This window comes from Dermacentor andersoni, chromosome 4, assembly GCF_023375885.2.
Source record: "Dermacentor andersoni chromosome 4, qqDerAnde1_hic_scaffold, whole genome shotgun sequence".
NCBI classification, from domain to species: domain Eukaryota; kingdom Metazoa; phylum Arthropoda; class Arachnida; order Ixodida; family Ixodidae; genus Dermacentor; species Dermacentor andersoni.
Genome location: NC_092817.1, coordinates 159,319,309 through 159,338,192, shown reverse-complemented (window position 1 = coordinate 159,338,192; position 18,884 = coordinate 159,319,309). Strand labels below are relative to the sequence as shown.

Below are 18,884 nucleotides of genomic sequence, written 5' to 3'. Positions count from 1 at the left end.
GAGTTAATGGAGAATACCTTAGTAACTTGCGATTCGCTGATGATATTGCCTTGCTTAGTAACTGCAGGGGACCAATTGCAATGCATGCTCACTGACCTGGAGAGGCAAGCACAAGAGTGGGTCTAAAAATTAACCTGCAGAAACTAAAGCAATGTTTAACAGTCTGGGAAGAGAACAGCAGTTTACGATAGGTAGCGAGGCACTGGAAGTGGTTAGGGGATACGTCTACTTAGGGCAGCTAGTGACCGCGGATCCGGATCATGAGACTGAAATAATCAGAAGAATAAGAATGGAATGGGGTGCGTTTGGCAGGCATTTTCAGACCATGAACACCGGGTTGCCATTATCCCTCAAGAGAAAAGTGTATAACAGCTGTGTCTTACCAGTACTCACGTACGGGGTGAAAACTTGGAGGCTTACGAAAAGGGTTCTACTCAAATTAAGGACGACGCAACGAGCTATGGAAAGAAGAATGGTGGGTGTAACGTTAAGGGATAAGAAAATAGCAGATTGGGTGAGGGAACAAACGCGAGGTAATGACATCTTTGTTGAAATCAAGAAAAAGAAATGGGCATGGGGAGGACATGTAATGAGGAGGGAAGGTAACCGATGGTCACTAAGGGTTACGGACCGGATTCCAAGGGAAGCGAAGCGTAGCAGGGGGCGGCAGAAAGTTAGGTGAACGGATGAGATTAAGTAGTTTGCAGGGACGGCATGGACACAATTAGTACATGACCGGGGTAGTTGGAGAAGTATCGAAGAGGCCTTTGCCCTGCAGTGGGCGTAACCAGGCTGATGATGACGATGATGATTCCATGCACTCATCATTGCCAGTTCCTCAGCAAGTTCTGTGCGTCGAATATGCTTTCACGGTGTATTCATTGTTGCTTTTATGTATTGATTCTGCTAGCTGGTTAGCGGAATTTTTCTCAATGGCACTGTCCTCCATTTTTTCATAATCAATTCGTGTATTAGATACTGAGGCTGCACTAGCTTCGAAGCTTATATGCTAGGTTGTTTTTAGATGTATATGATAGGACATATAAGCTGACTTCTGTATGTTGTCAGCCTTCTCGGGAGCAAACGTTTTCGAGGCAAGGCGGAATGCACTGCAAGGTATTGCGTGCTTCAAGCTATGAAACTTCATCTAGACCTGATATATACGTACTTATGTGCGAAAATGCTTCTTTCTAGTGTTCTATAACATAAGGCTGCTCAAGAATTCGCTGCATAGCAGTATGAACTGAACTTGGTCTGTACATTATAAAAATAACATTCTCTTTGTGGGCGGACAAATCCTTGGGGACACCACCACTTGTATACCTGATATATGCATTTCAGGGTAGTTTCCTTCTCACTTTAGTAAAATTCTTATAATTATTAATATTTTTAATTTTTGCAGCTCAGCCCAGCCATAGAAAGCTTCCATGTCAACCAACACTTGCCACGACCCTTGATGTGATGGAAGGTGTTACTGGAAAACCTGAGCGATTGTGTCCACACGTCTCCGCATCTACCCGACATGGCTTGACGCTCCTGAAAAGCCAGGTGGGTGTTATGCTTGCAAGACTGTAGCAGCTACGAGGCTGCAGTAGGGCAACCACATTTTAACCAGATAACCTCGCTGAGAGCTTATGAAGTGAATAATTAGTGCTTACTTTTGTAAATAAATTGTGTTTGATTGTTGAAAACTGTTTTCAGTGCATGTCTTTTTCTTCAGGAGGCACCTGAACTGTTGTAGGCCCACTCACGCGACGTATCCTAATTTTTCTCCTACTTTCATAAATACGACGGGAAAACCATAAGAAACAAAGGTACTATTAAGAGAGCTTCAAAGTAAAAATGTCAACCAAGTGTACAATTCCTGTAATAATTGTGGGACGTTTACAAGTTTAATGTGTAAACGAAAGAGGGGGTAACCTCGCAAACAAATCGTACCTCCTTCAGGTTGCGGTACTCGCGAAAAGTGTCGAACAACCGCTTTTGAAACGAGCAATTTATGCGAGCAAACTGCTTATCAGATGGTAAAGCCGAAAATCTGCATCTAAATCACGGCAGTGTCGCTCGGGCTTAGCACGCACGCCCCCTTTTCTTCCTGCCCGATAGTTAATCTGCAGCCTCCACACCCCCAGTGCGTACGTATTGGAAAGAACCAAGATGGCGCGAACAGCGTGAGTGTCTCTACGCTGAAAGCAGCACTGGGCATCGAGGCACTCTAGTTCAATCTGCCGCGGAACGCTCATCCGGCCCAATCCAGTTCGCTCGCAGCGCCCGCGCAAAATTTTTTCTGCACGCGGCGCCTCAGCAGGAGAGCCTCGTCCGGCCCACTCCACCTCATTGTAGTGCACTGTACCAGCAGCAGTTGCCCTGCAGGGTGCGTTGAGCCATTTGGAATCGGCGTGTAGTTTGACGCCGTCCTAGAACTTAAAGCGCAACGTCAAACCTTCTATCTCTGTCTATGTAACTGCCAATTTTTTTGTTAACCATTTTTGTAACCGTGCACAAACCTACCTTATACGTATTTTAAAGCGTGCGACAATACACCGCTATACATTTGTAGTATGAGGCTCAGGCCTTTTGGCCCTGGAACAGGCATACTCCCGAAGCAATGCGACAAGATCAGCTTGTCCGTCGCTCTTAGCTGCGCACATAAAAAAAAAGACGGTTCCCAAGTGCATGCCAGAAAAACGACTGAGCGTTCGAATGGGTATGCAGTTTCTTTAAGGGGACTGACAACCGATTTTTTAAGGACCTAGTTTTTATGGCGGAGCGCAAAGCTCATCCTCGGTAGTGTTTACATATGCAGCGGTTACTTCCAAAAACGCGTGGGTATTTAGTAAGCAAAATTTTTCGATCTGAGCAGCCTCTAAGAAAGTAAGAGTCCCTCCTCTAGCAACGCAGAGAAGTGAGGGCGATGTCGATAGCCCGCCTTGCATATTATGGAAGCAGCCCATCGTGCTGCTTTCACTGGCCTGAGTGTAACTGTGGTTAACCACCTACTTTTTGAATTTTTCAACCACTTTTGAAAATAAAAAGCTGGTACAATAAGTTTGCGCTGTTGTGCAGTCATTTATATTTTTACCGTGCTTTTCCGCAAGTACACGACTACTTCATGACTGGCTGCGCCCCGTCGTCGTTGTTCTGTCGATAGACGAGCCAAGCCAAATCATCGAAGGCGATGGCAGCGCCACTTTTCTACTCACTACAAACGAAGGCCTATCTGCACATTGTAAGTTAGAAAAAAACATAAAAGAAGAAAGTGTACTGCATTTGAATACTAATAAAGAAACCAGGAACCGTGTACACTAATAGGAGGCCACGGGATAGGCCCCTTATGCATCTTCATGTTTTTGCCGCGTGGGGAGCCAAAGGTAATTTTTCGCGACTTCTAGTGAATAATTAGAAATACAAATCCACGTTTAATGAGAAATACATGGCTCGTTTTAGCCACTACGATAGGCAACCTTTCCATCAGCGGGGTTATTTCGATTCATGTTTTGAGCGGTTGTCTGTCCCTTTAACGCGAGCGGTCTTTCCTTCAAAAGGACGTCCGCATGCGCTTTTGCACTAACAAAACAAAAGATGGAGAAGCGTAAATTATGATGCAAACAGTACATATTTAAGTTGTCAAGGTAGGACTATACAGCGTAATCAGACAAGTTATCGTGACAAACTCAACAATGACGTGGATAAATCACGCCCGAAGATTGCGCAAACAGAAGTTCGAAATTGCAAACCCACGCTGGGAAACACCTGAAAGTTATACACATCATCCGGTGCACAGGCGTGCAGTCACAAAAGTATTGAAGAAAGTCAAGCTAATCAGCAAGGCTATTGAAGCGCGCAGTAGCTGCCCGCGGCGCCTTTCGATGCGGCGGCCTTGGATCCCGGGCACTCGAATGCTTCGGCGAACTCGACCATGTTCGCAAGCGGCAGGAGGCAGCGCTGTCGCGAACTCGGTTTGCTCGCCGAGCAGTGCAGCTGGCAGAAGCGGCGGAAGAAGCCTTTCTGCGCGCGACGCCAGTAGCTGGGCCAGTTGGTGGCTCTTTGGAAGCCGCTGAGCGCCTCCTTGAGGCTGGCGAAAGCCAGTCGGGCGCCTTGCGTCCAGAACAGCAGCTCGCCGGCGCCATACGCTCCCGGTGCGCCTCGGCCATCGGCCTTAGTTGGGGTGGGCGCCAACGTCTCGTTCGTCTTGCTCAGCCACAATGACCGGAGGCACTGCTCGAACCTGCATGAAAATGCAGACTCGGGTACGGGATCTCGGGGGTGGTCTCTGCCTGAGCTCGCTGGATGCACATTGCAAGAAGGCTTCCAGTGCTCACGGACAGCAAGGAACAAGACACGCAGCACATCGCTGCACAATAGCAACTGAACATTTATTATTGCGATAGCAATACTTTTGACAGCGCAGGCGCATTTTTGTCGTCGCCGTCGCCGTGATGTTCGGCAAAAATTCAAGGCAACACCACGCGCCGTATGCTGTATGTGCGAGTGAAAGCGTGCGGGGGTCGGCTGAATCGCGCGCATACGGGGGGAAAGCGGGAGGAGGCGCGCCGTCTTCCCTCGCGCGCAAGGAACCGGGGGGAAGGGAGGTAGGGGGCGTTGTACTTCGACAGCAACGCACGGCCACGTCGGCTTTATCTTACATGCGATCTGCTTTGCGGACAGAGTCCAGGTTGGCCGACGGCTCGTAGCTTTACGTGTGCTGTTTTCTCACCGCTCAGTTTGCGTTGAAACGATAGACAGCCCGAAGGTCACTTTGCTCGCTGCTACTGCCACGCTTCCTCAAGCCAGTGTTTTGACAGCTAGTGTCCGCGGTCATCGGGTGTGATGTGTGCATGTTTGCCTGTGCGCGCTAACACAATGCTTGTTAATTTAGTCAGAAAGCGAGTGTTTACAAGTTTATGCGGCCGATAAAACTACATCCTTACTTCGTGTGGTTGTCTACTAATTTGCTATCGCAATCGATGCTTGGCATTTCGGGTGAAATTGCGACTTTAATTCGCTTCGATACGTAATATAGTAGAACCTTGCAAGCAGTACAAAAATGCGTTTCTTTCTTTCCCTGTCCGTGCGTTCTGCTGGATACCATTTGTGCTATGTGCAACAAACGAGCTCAGGCAAGCACTATTCTGATGCTCTTTTCGATTCTCATGCCGGTCGTCCTTTTCTTTAGCCAAGTTCATGCACAGGTAGCCTTTCTCTCTATATTTAAGTAGAAGATATTCTGCACGGATGCACGATTGTCCGCTCCTGTCTATGTCCGTGGCTTCTAAATGTTATCCCGTATTTCGCCTTTGCTTTCTCATAAACCGATGCCGCGAAATTACGCGATGCAATGGCAATTTTGGTATTACTCAAGGTTGCGGAACTGAGTAGTAAAAGGAAGGCCTTATGCCTGCTGTTGTTGTCTACGGCCACATGTTCCCTTGCCGTTGAGTGTTTGATATTATCACGTTTAATTGACAGGCGACTTTTAAAAGAGGCCGTTAACTTCGGAGTCGTCGAAGGGGCAGCGCGGCACCGAGAAAATACCAAGGCGTGAGCTCGTGAGCCAGCCCGTCCTCGTCTTCCTCTGGGAGCAAGTGGGCCAAGAGCGTGGCACAAGCGCGTGGCATTACCCCTCCTCCCAGAAGAGCATCGATTCGATGCTAAACAAATCGTTGACGGGCAGAAAGACTTGTCCCAGGACAAACGCGATGGTCCGAAAACCATGACTATTATGGTGTGCGATATGGCTTTAACCATCTACGAGAATACGCGTTGCTATGATCACAATACACTACAGCACGCGTCGCATTTTTAAATAATTTAATTGATCGGCTTCACGAAAGCTTTGCTGCACACAGATTACAACATGTGTGAATTGAATTTGCTAAATTTTTAAAAACATTTCCCAAGACACGTTGGTCCTGTATTTGCGAAGTGCTTTTCTGGCAGTGTATCCCCGCTCTTGGGTAGCCATCGTTACGACTTACACTAGCAAATAAGTGAAACGTGGATGCCCAGGACGAGGTTCCCCCTGTTTTAACGCGACAGCCTTAAGGAGCTCGTGTCGCAGAAAAGCCGGTGTCGTCGGTGTCGGCCGTGAGCGACAAATCCCGGGAAGCACTTCATGAATAAAAAAAACAACTTGATGGATCGGCTGGGTGGGAATCGAACCATGGCCTCCGAAGTGTGAGACGGAGACGCTACCACTCAGCCACGAGTTTTTTTTTTCTTTATTACTCAGCCACGAGTTCGTTGCTTTAAAGCGGTACAAGAGCTCCTCTAGTGAATGCGGTGTTGCCTTGAAACGAGCCGTAGAAAGTTATACTGCGGTGTATATCGGTAATTATGAACATGTAACTTACAGAAGTCGCAGTTACACGAGTAGCGAAGTGCATTTCCGCTACATTTCTTCTGCGCTTTCCTAAAGCCCCTCAATCTCCCAAAGTAGCGCCATTCGCTTCCCTCCTCCTCCGCTCGGCGCGGCCTCGACGGTGGCGCCGCCGGTGGTGGGCCTGCCGTAGCAGACGACGGCTAACACGCTACGGGAGGAAATCTGCAGAAAAGTTCGTTCGAGCCCTGCGGAGCAGTTTTTTCAATCGAGATCTTTCTTCGTCAGTCGGTAACTGGCCTTTAGAATTTCGTGTTAGAATTGCGGAGGAAATAGAGAAAATGACCATTATTCAAGGCGTATTTAAGGCGTAAAGCGCGCGACGTTGAGAGTTCGTGTTGCTGAAACACGACGCAAGCACACGGTGTACTCAAATACGCGCGCAATTACCAATGTTTCAGGTTTTGACAGTGAAAGTATGCGTACGTGGTTTCGTAGGTTCATTCACGTACCTGCAGGACACTTTTGTTCAGTCGGCGCGTGAGAGATTCCGGCTGTGTGCGGTCAGCAATGCCTGGCAACAGGGCCGTTTTTTCATTGCGGGGTGCTTTGGTAATCGTGACGATATCTTGTTTTTTTTTTTTTTTTTACAAGTACTGCTCCAGGAGGGCACATGTAATGGCTAACGGAAGCCTCTGAAGAGCACGTAACATTACACTAATGCAGACGTCGCAGGGAGTGTTCACATACAAAATTGGCTGTCCGCGATCTTATACCCCCGTGGCATGCACAGGCTTCGGCGAGCCCCATCTAGCGCTGGTTCTAGCTTTGGTGTTGCCGTTGCCGCTTTGGTGCCCTGACGGCGCCGTCAATAACACGAAATAATGACAAGTTGTTACACTAGTAAATAAGATTTATTGAAGAAATACAATCGCGCCGAGGCGCCAACTTCTAAAGCAGCACTAGCGCACGAGTATTATGAAACGCCAACGAGGAATTTACCGGCCCACGTATGGCTCTACGATCAAAGTGCACGTTAAACATCCCCAGGCGAGCTAGATAAAGTTATCCGGAGCCATCCACTACGACCTCCATCCTAGCTTTAGTCGCTTCGGAACGTTAAAAACATTAATCACCACAAACCACATCAATACATGCGGGCGTACATTCGAAGCTAAAAGACTGCATCGTAAGTAATAGTGAGCCTTGCAATAGCGTTGAGAATGTGCTAACTTCTGGTGGAGCTCAAAACACACCCTGAATAAAGTCGTTTTTATGTCACAGGCCAGCTGCAGATGCGTGCATTTCACCGCAAGACGATACTACATGAAACAAAGAGAGCACATTCGAAAAAAGAAAGTCAAACAACGCGCTAAAAACCACGCAGAGCATGAACACCCACTTTTTCGAAGCGGAAGGCGTGAACTAGGCTCAAAATAAGAGGTTGTGAGTAGCCGTGGCCCTTACTTCACTAAGCCGTGCGCTCTTTGCCACTTCCTCGAAGTCAGCCCGCCCGATCCTGCGAATCCACACTTCTTTTTGCGTTGCGCCCGCCGGACGGCAAAGCAAAAAGCTTTTTGCCCTCGCTGTGTCTGTTGCGGCAACCGAAGGTGCAGCAGCATGGCATCGCAATTAAGTTCTCGGCCCTGCACATTCTATTACGCTAACGCACTCCGTCAGTCCGCCTGCCGTACTTTCGTCGCGCAGGTTCAACAATGGAGGTCGGCGCGCGCTGGAAAGAAAAAATATACAAAAGCGCGGCGCCTGCTCCACGCTGGAAAGAAAAAAATATACAAAAGCGCGGCGCCCGCTTCCACGTGACACAGATTGGCCAATGGGGGAGCGGAGGAGGCTGGGGCGACAGGAGCGTGGAGGAGGACGCGCCAGGGTGAGCGGGATGGCGGAAAGATCTAAGAATGGCGCTACTTTTGAAAGATTGAGGGGTTTTACGCTTTCCTAGAGTTACTGTATATGCTACCATAGCTACCTGTGGTAGCATATACAGTAACTCTACGCTTTCCGCACGCACAGAGCCACCTTGCGGCAAACACAGAAGACCCCCTCCTCTCAATGTACGGCGCTGCCCCGACAGGTGGCGCGCCACGCGCGCATTTTGTGTCATCCCATGCGCGAGCAGTAACGACTCCATTCTGGTTAGCTTTCTGACGTGAAAGCAGCATGTCGAGAGGCAAGGCAGGGGTCAATGTCCGCCCGATTCGTTGCTAACCTGTCAATGGCGTGCCTCGTTCCGGCAGCCCACAGCTCCGTGTCATAGGGTGGCGGAAGCAGGGCCCGGTAGAGCTCCTCGGCCAACAGCGAACCGAGCGTGCCCATGGCCATCTCGATGGGCACGTCCACCGGGTACAGCACGGGCCTCAGCAGCACGGCGACGGGCAGAAGCAGCACGTTAATCCTGGCGTCGTAGCGAACGCGAGCCCCCAAAAAGTGGCGGATGGCTGCCACCTCGCTTTCCGACGGAGGGCTCTGCAGCGACTCCGCCCTCCGAGCCAGCCGCAGAGACCACAGCACACCTGGGACAGGGCGAGTACGTCACTGCCGCTCCAATATAACCCCGTGCTTGTGAGCCGCATTTGCAATACGCGAGTAAAAAGAAAAAGGAGAAAAATTCACAAGGTCTCTTTTGTTATCCCTAAGACAACGCCAAGGTCAAAGCCCTAGTACCGATACTATAATGACCGACACATACGTAAACATCCCTCTTAATTTGTTTAGTCTACTTCGCTTAGTCATCCCTCTGAATTCACTCTGACCCCCTTAATTCGCTGTGTGTACTTCGCTTAGTCATCCCTTTTAATTCCAAAGGTCGAGGGTTCGACTGCGGCCCAAGGCCGTGGGTTCGAGTGCCTTTATTAACTATATTTTAATTAACTGTGCCCTAATTAACTTCATATTAACTACCAGCAAAGGTGTTGGGTTCGACTTCCACCAAAGGCCGAGGGTTCGACTCCCACCAAGGCCGTGGGTTCGTGTGCCTTAATTAACCATATTCTAAATAATTGCGCATTAATTAACTTCGCCTTTATTAACATCAAAGATGGTGGCTTCGACTACGACCAAGGGCCGAAGGTTCGACTTCCACGAAAGGTCGTGGGTTCGAGTGCTTTACTTAACTGTGCCTCAGTTAACCTCGCTTTCATTAACACCAAGGGTCATGGGTTCGACTCCCACCAAGAGTGGTGGGTCGAGTGCCTTAAGTAATTGCATCTTAATTAACTTCGCCTTCATTAACACCTAAAGTCGTGGGTTCGACTCGCACCAAAGGTCGAGGGTACGTAGCCTTTTTGGACCTTTCGTGTCGTCGAGGCGCAGGTTGGATAGCCTTGCGCGGGTGCGACACGACGACGCCGACAGCGCGTCCCTAGCTTCACTAGTACGAACCTTCAAGAAGCAGGATTCTTTTCAGGAGAAAGCCTTAGATGGCTGATGGGTCGAAGAATCCGACGGCCGGCTTTATCGCACCAAAATTCATGGGGAGTCGAGTCCATGGCCTTTGGGGGTAATTAAGGCGAAGTTAATAAAGGCACTCGAGCTCACGACCCAACTTGGAGATATGGGTGAACCGGTCATATCTCCAAGTTGAATTCCAATTGACATCGTAAAGATTGAGAGTCGATCCCTCAACCTTCGATGTTAATTAAGGCGAAGTGAATTAAGGCACAGTCAAATAAGATAGAGTTAATAAAGGCACTCGAACTCACGACCTTTGGTGCGAGAAAACAAGCAATAGGAAGTAACAAAGCATTCGCATGATAATGCCGAGTAATGTACTGAATGTCTCGTGAGCGCGCAGGTTTTCGTCTTCACCCTCTTCATCGTAAGCTAAAGTGACTGTCAACTTTTATTATTATTTTTGTACTATGCTGCACAGTCTAACCGTAACCAGCAGGTCTGTCATAAGCGATTAGGAGCAGCCGAGTTTGTCATAAGCAGCCGTAAGTGGTCTGTCAATTGGCCCATAAAAGAAACAGAAAGTGTAGGCGCCATCCCGTAATAATGGTTTCAAGGTGCGTACGCGGCTCTGTGCACGTGTATACCATCCGGCTGGGCGCATGATAGTTTCAGTTACCTTTGCGTCACAAAACCAGACCCTCAACATCTATGCTATGTGCCAAACCAGCGGCGGTCGATACGGCGCACTTTGTCGAGGAAAGTACATTGTGCTGGTCTTAGCAGAGGACATGCTATACATGAAAGCACAGTCGAGTGCAAAAATAGAGTCCACGGCATATGCAAAAAGAAAAAAAAAATATCTTCTATAGCACAGCCGTGTAACGTGAAATGGTATAAAATCATGGCGCTGGTCAAGCAGGCACACATGGGCAGTACACTTGATTTCAGCCTTTATGCCTAGGCTGAGAAGCAAAAAGGAAATTTAGTGGCAACGTTAGTCTTTAAACTTTGGCACTCGACTGTACGTACTTCCACAGCGAACTAGCTTCAGCGGTAAGGGTCAAAGACACGAGTCTGGCAAAGTCAGGCGTTAGACACTATATTTGTTCTCATAATGACAGCACATATATGTTGACATTCTACCCCAACAGATAGCGTTGACTGTTAGTAAATCACACCCCTCGCCCTCCCCCCCATCCCCCAAAGAAAAAAAAATAAGATGGAGGGGTCACGGGGGGAATATGAATGGGAGATTAATAGTCACAAGTAAATGGAAGAGCACATCTCGGCTCTCGTGTTATCACATTAAACATGCAATCTTGATCATTACTGTTCATTTGTAGAAACAATAGAAAGTAGTCAAAGGGTGATGGGGATTATAACGCACCACTACCGCCTCCCGCAGTCTATGACAACAAATCCCTTCACTCCTTCATACTGATTTATAGGCGTATCAATGTTGTGGGACAGCGACAAGCCCTGCTTAGGAAAGCATTTGCTGCCGGAGGGAATACCTTTGTCGAAACCTTAGCTCTACGCTGAGACATTCCTCATTCGTCTTTACTATTTAATTGTTCATTTGACTTGCCTTATGCTCTCACGTGGTATTAAATGTGCGCTTTTTCCTCGTCTGCCTAGCCGACTTCATTAGCAAACTTCATCATACGAGGGCCAAGTTAAGGAAAAGGTTTAGCTGAGGGGCTCCCATCTAAATACATGGGAAAAGAGAAATCGTTTTTCTTGCCAACCACCGCAAAAATTTCACGAGACTTGTCGCATTTGAAGGAAAAAAAAAGTTAAAGTCTAGTGACGGTAGGACGTGGATCTTCCATTTAGATTGTAGATATAGTAATAAACATTGAAAAAAATTCAATATTGAGATAAACGAAACTGTCAAGTCGAAATAAATTAATTAAGTTCTGGTGTTTTACGTGCCGAAACCACGATAATATTACAGGCACGCCATATTGGGGGACTCGGGATGAAATTTAACCACCCGGGGTTCGTTAACATGCACCAAATGCACGGTACCACGGATGTTTCCGCATTTCGCCCCCATCGAAATGCGGCCGCCGCCGCCTGGATTTGATTCCGCGCCCTCGGGAACAGCAGCGCAACGCCAAATTCAATACCCCACCGCGGCGGATGAAGGTATTAAGCTCACAACTCCGTAACTTGGCAACGAAAAAGTGATAACGCAATTCTGTGAATTGCGTGTAATAGGACATCTAAAGCGGACAAAATTGCTGTATTGTACATGGCGTTCAAGTACACCATTAATATTTGACTAGGACTTTTGCAAACCCCTCCTAAACATTGTAACACAATCATCCAAGATAAAAATTGATGTATCAAATTTGTCCGCTATGGATGCTCTAACGGATGCAGTTTACAGAACTGTGATACCTTTTCTTGGTAGAGTCATGGATTTGTGAATGCGGAGCTTCTCCTTTTTTCCCTGACATTTATCATTCTTTCTTCTATGTTTGTAAGAACATTCCCAAGATAAATGCAAATCCTGCTTTCAACAGTCACTATAATTGAACTTTCTTTCTTCACTGCAACACATTGCATTACAATCGGTCCAGGGGTTACCTCAAAAAAGCATTTCTGCGTTTTACGTGCGTTTTAATAGGCGGCATCCGAGTTGGGCCTGAGATAAAGCTTCCTCTTAAGTGCAGTGCACATGTTTAGTACGTCACATTTACACAGCTGAAGAAGATCTTGATTTTTAATGAAGTGGGCGGCTGATAGAGCATTACGGACGCTTTGTCGATTTCGTCGAGTAGCATTCGGTGCCGATAATTAGGCGTTCCCGATGACAGCGGAACACGATGTACTTCATGTGAACGAAAATAATATTTTTTTAAAATTCGTTATCAAGTTTCCACGATTACATAGTGCAGGCAACTCGATGCGCAGAAAGCGCGCCTCGCCTGGAAACTGGCTCGCGGTCGCTGCGTCAGGAAGGCGCGCCGTCACCGTCGTCGCCTGCTCGGAGGACAGCGTGCCAGCCGGTGGCCGGCACGGTGTCGCGCTGACGGTGGCGATGATCTTGCGGGCCCTGTTCCGTAACGCGTCGACCATCCACGCCATCTCGTCGTGGCGCGCCGACCGCAGCACCGCGTCGACCACGAGACGGGCGGCGTGCTCACCGCTGCTCTCGGGGGCCAGCACGGCGGACAGCAGCAACGACCACGTGCCGGACAGGGCTTCCTGCCGCGGCCGCGCAAAGGGCTGCTTTGAGGCGAACAGCTTTCGCTTGGGAACCCTAAGCTTTTTTTTCTCTCTCTCTCTCTCATATCGGACCGAAGTCGTGTGCGCTCAGGAATCCTTGTTTGTGTGTGTGGGGTTAGGGACGTAGGTTCACGAGGGGCTGCGAGAAGGCTGCTTGCGGGGGGAGTTTCCTATTGGTCGGCGCATGTCACGTGGTTCGTCACCGGGTAACCATGATTGTAGCGTTCCTTCTCGCGTCCGAGAAGGAACGAGAAGTTATATGCAATGTAAGTCAATGTTCGCTTCCGATCAGGTATAGAGAGAAGCGTCGTGTGGTTTCCACAGAAGTGGAAAAAAAGAAGAAAAAAAAGTAATTAAATAGTGCACATGAGGTTTGGAAGTCTTCATAACATTCAATACAATTCATTTCAATCAAATAATAATTTAAAAAATACATTTCTTAAAGACAGCATTCAATCGATTGGCCTAAGCACATTGTGCTTGCCGACAAACTAGCTAGCAGTCTAAAGAACAACAACAACAACGCCACCACCACCACCAACAACAACATTTTAGATTTAAGAAAAGCTCTGATCGACACGATATAGTTATTTGCTTTGCTCGCCCAGAAGAGTTTTCGTACACTACACCATGCTTTAGTCGTCGAAATTTCAATAAAATCTTAAGCATATGCATCTTCATACGGTCTCGCCACTTCCTGTGGTTATCTTAGTGACCCTCAAAGTTGCACGGATAATTCATGTGAGGTGAAAATGATGAATATTTACTTAAATAATAAAGTTTGATGGCTTCTGAATAATTTTTTTGTGTCAGAGACTTTCGTGGAAGGTTTGAACAGCGTTGTTCATGGCACATCACTTCGGCTTACAACTACAGTGAGCGTCTGAACACAGGACGGATGTCATTTATTCATTTCCGGCTAGCTTCAATTTCCTTGCGCGTTTTTACTCGTCAGACGTACTGAGTGAAAAACTTGCCTTTGCAAAACGTTTTGCACAAAGAAGTCACCAAAACTATCCACCGCAGACCCAACGCTCAGCCGATCCTGCACACTTACACATATCAGTCGCTTCGTACTAAGCGAGGGTAGCAGCGCGGGCTTGGACTTTCCAGGTCTGAGGTGACTGGTATGCACGGTACAAGACGTCAGATTTTGTTATACCTAGGGCTAATTAACGAAGGGTGAAGTATTCCTGAGTTACCGCAGTGCGAATAGACAGGACGCGAAGGCACACAAACGACGTAACACAGGCGCTGCTCTCGTTGAAGGCGTTTATGTGCCTTCATGTCCGGTACACACGGGCTGCAAATGCTCGGTATTTAAAGCTATGTATCAGTTAGCTTGTGAACAAATGATTTTGATACAATTTGTTAAATTCTGTGTGCTTGGACGACGACGTATCGAATTGAGTACCAATGCTTTCTCATTTGTAAATGATGTCAGAATACTGTTTGCCTGAGCTCGTTGGTTGCACATAGCACAATTGGTTATTAGCAGAACGTTCTGACACGGACAGGAAGAGACGACGACACACGCTGAATGTCAAAGTGAAATATCAAGGTAATGCGGGGGCCCGTTTAGTAGGGAAGGCTTATTTACATAATTTGATGCATACACGTAGATGCCGTTCAACCCAGTTGACTGAATAATAATAATATAATAATATGTGGTTTTTATTGGCGCAAGGGCCAGATAGGGACAAAGAGTGCCATGATATATGGTGATGGTTTCTCAGTGTATTATGAATGGAGAGGACAGTGAGTTGCAAATGGTAGATGTACCGTGGCTAAGGGCCTAAAAACAATTCGCTATAAATTGCGTGAAATATATAAGTATTAATGTAACGACAATGACGAATGATTTGGGCGATGATCATACAGGTTCCGTTAAGAAGTGATGATGATGATACGGCTGCTGCTGCTGATGATGTATAGGGATTTTTTTTGGTGCAAGGGCCAGGGATGCCCAAAGATCTCCAAGAAATGCGGCGGGAAGGTCGTTGATGCGGTCAATGACAACTGTCAGATGTATTGAGGCTGTATAGGGTCCTAAAATATTCCCTGTAGGGCACGTGAAATACACAGGGACCAAAATGTCAAGAACAAGTGATGTGAGCGATAACCATAAGATATATTCTAAAATAAAAAAAAAAACACGGGAAAAAATTTGTCGATTCCACTAGCACTTCCGCCTCACCAAGAATCTTGAGTATACAAGAGAGGAGGCACGTGCTCTATTAAACATTAAGCCCGCACTAATCACTCGGGATAATAACACGCAGCACAACGTCATTTAAATAGTGAAGCACTGCCTTGATTTCAAATAGACGTTCTGGGCCAAGAATTAGTGGCGTATGTAAAGCGATAAGTTGTTTGTGCGCTAAAGGAAAGTGCCGTCTTCGCTCTTACCTTTCCTGGCACTCCAGCAAGACGTGGAGTACGGTCAGTCTCTCGCCCCATTTGCCACAGAGAGGAGGTTCAGTGCAACTTAAAAGGTATGAATGTATGAATGTGTATCATATGCATGCCCTATTCTGAGGCGGCAAAAAAGAACTTCAATTCGTCGTGAATTTTTAATGATGGCCAGTTCCCTAGAAATGGCTTAATGACATGGAGCTTATTCGACATTTGCTCATCCCGCAAGCTTTGACAGTAGCTCCTGAGTTTTTTTTTTTTTTTGCATAAGAATGGCTTGAAGTCTATGGCAGGAATGGGTACGGACGGATTTCTAGGTTTTGTTGCTACGGAACTTTCCATTTTATCTGCGAGCTCGTTAACCTCTAGGTACCTGTGCCCAGGCACCCAACGTATTACAACCTATTGGTTGGATGCATACATATTGCAGATCAATGAATATAGGTCGTTGATTACAGAATTTTTCTGTTTTCGTAACGATTGTAAAGCTTTGACGACAGTTAAGGAATTTGTTAATATAATGGCCTTTGTGAACTTGGCTTTTTTCATGTGTTTAGTGGCCGACAGTATTGCATAAGCCTCTGCCGTGAAGATGCTGGTTTCGAGGTGTAGAACATCGGATTCCGAAAACGATGGGCCGAGGGCCGCGCAAGAGACGCCGGCTTGTGGCTTTGAAGCATCTGTGTAAAGCTCTGAACAGTTGTGCTTCGACTGGGGCTCCAGAAAGTGTACCTGTATGTGCACATCTGGAGCGTGTTTTGTTACCTCGATAAATGATATGTCACATTCAACAAGTTGCCATTGCCATGGTGACAACAACTTCACTCGAAGTGTCAGACAAAGTTCGAGGGTTAAGAAACACATTTTCTCACCGACTTTCCTGACCCGCATTGGAAAATGTTGCCCATTGAGGGACGATTATGAAATAGTGCAGATGTTATATCGTTAACAGATGCGTAGCAAGGGTGTCGAGGGTTAGACTGTACCTTGAGGAAATATGGGAAACTGCTGTATGTTGTCTGTAGGTTAAGGGACCGCTCATTCGATTCAACGTATAGACTCTCAAATAGGGCTTGTTCTGAAGGCGCCTGTAGTCAAACGCATGCCCAGATGGTGGACGGGATCCAGTATTTCGAGCGCACTCGGCGCGGCAGAGTGTTATACCACGGCACCATAGCCCAACGGTATCGGACAAGGCTCTTGTGGAGGATCAATAGGCACCTCATATCACGTGCTCATGTCGCATGAGGGAATTTTCAATGAGTTCGTTATTTTTAGGCGTTTCACATTCAGATATTTGACGTGTGGAATGAACGTAAATTTTGCGTCAAGTGCACGATATCTGAAAACTTGTGCTCCTTGTTCACGGGCATTCGTTGCCCATGCAATACGATCCTGGAGTCTGGAAGCAGCCCTCTATTTCTTGAGAAAAGTATATAGAAACTTTTCTGGGGGTTAAGCTTGAATCCGTTTTGTTCTGTCCATTAGGACACCTTGTTCAGGCTGTGGTTATTTGTCGCTCACAAACAGCAAAATTAGATTTGGAGTCTAACTGTATATCGCCTACATGACAAAATAGATCATTGTTGGAGGTAGCGATGCATGGAGCGAGATCATCTTAACAATGAAGAGCCTGCAGCTGAGTATGCCTCCTTGAGGCATACCAGTTTCTTGTGTAAATACACGGAACAACACATTTCCAATTCTGACTCTGAATGCAAGATTGGACAGGAAGAATTCTATAATGTTAAGCAGACTTCCTCGCATGCCCATCTCTGACAGGTATCGCAATATCCCGTAGCGCCAGGTTGTGTCGTATACTTTTGCCATTTGTAGGAAGATAGACAAGAAATACTGCTTGTGCACAAATGTATCACGGATGTTTGCTTCAATGCGCAAGAGATGGTCCGTTGCAGATCGGCGTTCCCTAAAGCGACATTGAAATGGGTCAAGCATCTTGTTCGACTCCAGGAAATGTACAAGGCGTTGATTGATCATTTTATGAAGAAGCTTACAAAGGGAACTCGTAAGCGCTATAGGATGGTAACTGGTCAGCAATGAAGAATCCTTACTATGCTTCAAAAGTGGGATAACAACTGCTTCTTTCAATTTAGATGGAAGACACACAGCAGCCCAGATGGTGTTGAAAAGTGTGAGTAGTACGTGTGATTCGGGCGTCGGGTTGGAGGTGCATAAGCATATCGTACATGGTTCTATCGGGGCCCTGTGCAGAGCTTTGACAAGCGGTCAAGAAAGCTTTAAGTTCGGCAATGCTAAAAGGAAGGTTTTAAGGATTATTTAGGCTACATTTCCAGTTCAGTGGCTGACGCTCTTCTATTTCCTTATATTTCAGAAAGTTCTTCGAATAGTGGGTGGAGCTAGACACGCGCTCGAAGTGTTCAGCAAGAGCGTCGGTCTGGTCTTCCAACTTGCTCCCTTCTTCATCCACTGGATACAATGGATGGATTTGTTGCCCTTTAAGCCTCCTTAGTTCGTTCCATACTTTTGCCTCACGTGTGTATGAATTATAACAGGAGAGGAACCTCTCCCAGCTTGCCCTCCTAGATTGCCGTCACGTCAGCCTTCCCTGTGATTTAACGTTCTTGAATGCGATCAGATTTTTCGCAGTTGGGCATCGACGGAGTATGCCCCACGCTTTATTTTGTTTCTTCCGCGCCTTCGTGCACTCATCGTTCCACCACAGCACTGGTGTTCTGCATGACATACCGCTTGATTGTGGAATGAATTTGCTTGCTGCATCGATGTGAAAAGCGGTAAAATACGCTACCCCATCGTCAATGCTAAAATTGGGGATAAAATGCCGTGATAGGTGGGTCGACTCCTAAAAATGATCCCAGTCGGCGGAAGCTAGCTTCCGCCGAGGCTTACGTGGAGGACATTCATTTTGTTGAATTAAGCTTAAAATTACAGGCAAGTGGTCGCTTCCGTAAGCGTCTTTAATAACGCTCCAATATAAGTAAGGGAGAAGAGCTGCCGAGCCATTCATTAGGTGCATAGAATTTGAATTGTGCATCATATTTTAATAAGTTCGTTCATTTTTATTGAACAGGCATGTACCGGAGTTTACTAAGAAGTTCTCTATGAATCGGCTTCTCGCGTCGCATCAAGACTATCCCCACATCTTGTTGTGAGCGTTAAAATCTCCCACGAGTCTGTAAGGCTCGGGAAGCTAATCAATGAGGTTATAAAAGTCTGTTTTTGTCGAGATAATGGTTCGGGGGTATATAAATAGAACATACAGTGACTAATGTATTTAAAAAATGGCCCGAACTGGAACTGCCTCAAGGCGCGTCTGAATAGCGACGTGTCGGCAGGCTACATACTCGTCGGCTACTACTGCTACACCGCCGCAGGCATTAGCCTCGTCGCTGTCTTTTTGGAAGATGGTGTAATTACGAAGAAAAGTGGTGCTTGTAGATTTCAGATGTGTCTCTTGAACAACCAGCAACTTTGGATAATGTTTGGGTAGTAGTTCTCTAAC

General features: G+C 47.0%; 1 long non-coding RNA gene across 1 annotated transcript in view; it reads left to right on the top strand.

The window, feature by feature from the left end:
* The first annotated feature begins 8,485 nt into the window (after nucleotides 1-8,485).
* LOC140217162 (uncharacterized) overlaps nucleotides 8,486-18,884 on the top strand; it is a 99,055-nt gene continuing 88,656 nt past the window's right edge. Inside the window, exon 1 of the long non-coding RNA XR_011893671.1 lies at nucleotides 8,486-8,864. This is a non-coding gene — a long non-coding RNA (uncharacterized lncRNA). The remainder of the gene's footprint in view (nucleotides 8,865-18,884) is intronic.